This window comes from Monomorium pharaonis, unplaced genomic scaffold (genome assembly GCF_013373865.1).
Source record: "Monomorium pharaonis isolate MP-MQ-018 unplaced genomic scaffold, ASM1337386v2 scaffold_515, whole genome shotgun sequence".
NCBI classification, from domain to species: Eukaryota; Metazoa; Arthropoda; class Insecta; order Hymenoptera; family Formicidae; genus Monomorium; species Monomorium pharaonis.
The window spans coordinates 24,555-27,221 of NW_023415819.1; positions in this window are offsets into that span (position 1 = coordinate 24,555).

Sequence of the window (2,667 nt, forward strand, 5' to 3'; positions counted from 1 at the left end):
GGCTCTCTCTCTCTCGCTCTCTCTCTCTCTCTCTCTCTCGCTCTCTCTCTCTCTCTCTCGCTCTCTCTCTCTCTCTCTCTCTCTCTCTCTCGTGTGTGTGGTGTGGTGTGTGTGTGTGTGTGTGTGTGGGCGCGCGCGCGCGCGCGCGCGGGTGTGTGTGTGTTGTGTGTGTTTGTGTGTGTGTGTGTGTGTGTGTGTGTGTGTGTGTGTGTGTGCGTGCGTGTGTGTGGGTGTGTGGGTGTGTGTTGTAATCATATTATTATTATTACAATGCGAAATGTCGTCCAGCTTAGTTCCTAAGATTTCTAAAATCTTTCGCATCTCTAACTTTCATACTAGCGCCGTGATAATAGTAATTATATGCTCTTATTAACACAGAGAAATAAAAAGAAATTACACTGACTTAAAATATTGCAGGATACATTTTTATTATAAATTACTTCATGAATGTGATACAGATACGTAATGTGCGACTTGCCTAAAGAATCATTAAAATAATAATATCTCCACTGAGCTATCGATGGTAATATACTGTCATCATTCATGTTTCGCTGGTTTAGATCACATATATAATTCCTTCTCTCTTTCTCTCCTGCTCTTTGTCTCTCTCATCCTGAGGTTTCCACTATCAACATGTGATTACGATTATCAATTATATAAACATATGATTGTCAATTAAAAATAAAGACTATGTTTCAAATTGCTCTCAGTACTGAAAATCTATCTATAATGTATGTAACAGAAACTATAAATTTTCAGTATTAATAGCAAATTTGAACGTAAACTTTCATTAAAACATAATAAAGGCTATTTCAAAACAAAATTGCTGTCGGTATTGAAAAATTTTATTGTGTACGTAACGGAAACTATACATTTTCAGTACTGACATCAATTTTGATAAATAATTTTTTTATTATAAATTACTTGAAAGTGTGATTAAGATATGCAATATGCGACTTACCTGAAAAATCATTAAATAATGAATTGCTGTTCACTGAGCTATCGGTGATAATGCGCTGTGTTCAGAAAAGACACATATAATTCTCTTTCTCTCTCTCTTCTCTCTCTCTCTCTCTCTCTCTCTTTCTCTTTCTCTCTCTCTCCTACTCTCCGTCACCCCGAGTTTTATCTATTAACATGATTATAAATTAAATTAAAGCACAATAAAGACTATGTTTCAAAATTGCTCTCAGTACTGAAAATCTATCTATAATGTATGTATCAGTACAGACAGCAATTTGAAACAGTTGACATTATTTTATTAACACTACACGTCATTTGGGATGCCGTTCTTAAATTCGCAACGGATGCTGCCAGATACACCAGAATGTCATTCCATCTTTGTTACTTACGGAAAGTTGAACAAAGATAGGATGACACTCCAGTGCATCCGTTGCGAATTTAAAAACGCACCCTTGATGAAGCTGGCGCGTAGCGTGAACGAGTTACTGCCGACCCACATGTTTATTAAAATTCTTATCCTTACAACATTATCATTGATTGACAATTACAGCAATAATTTACATCACGCAACATCTCATCTATTTCGATAAATAAACGATTTAAACCTCCACTACACATGTCACTTGACACAAGCTGAATTCTGATCCGAGCAACTTACATTAAAACAATGTAAAATTAATAAAATAGTTCTCTGATTTTATATTAGTGTCAATGAGAGATGAGATGTTGTATCATGTAGAAGAATTGTGTATTGGTTAAATGTTGACAATTATAGCAATAATACACATTTTACATCATGCAACATCTCATCTATCTCATCGACACCAGTGTAAAATCTGATAAAATCTGATGAGCTATGTTATTCTCTGATTAATTAATTTTACATTGGTGTCAATGATTAATTGACAATTAAATAAAAAAATCAATAATAACATAATCCCATACGCGTCACTTCATGCGAGCTGGTGCATAGCGCGAGCGAGCCACGTGTTACCCACGTGAATTTTAGTTATCTGGTGTTATAGGGGATTTTAATTCGATAATCAATAGGTTGCATGTACTTTTTTGATATCACGGCGCTGATAGCGCTTTTTCTGAAAAAGTAGTCGTATACGATTAATCATTAATTGTATTGTTAATGATTGGCCTTTTGTTATCAAGAGACACGGAAGTGGCTTGCATTTATTGTGTATAACATGCGACGTTTAATGACGACGAAGATTGTAGTTTTTAGCGATAAAAAGGTAATTTTATGCTATATTTGTGACATACATGTCATTTTATAAATAGTACATTGATCAATGCAAATGTCTGAATATGTTAAATTTATAAATAAAGAATATGATTATTCGGATCTTTTTATATATTGTGCATTACTTTTGCAAAATCGATAACATGGTACAAACAATTAAGATGTGTATTATTATTTATATTTATGTATCTTTTGTAATTTTAATGCATTTTTCTATTTTCTTAATGACATATCCAGGTATTTGTGTTGGTTATGTATATTTGTACCGTAGTTATTTATATACAAGATTATTATTTAATTTATTTGTAAGACTTTATTTTGCTATTCACTGCGTTTGTGTTATTATTATTTTTATTAATTTTTAGGTGATTGTGCTGTTGGTTGCGTTTTTTCTTTTTGTGTGCAAAACGTGAGTATTATATATATATATTTTATATATATTATATTTTATT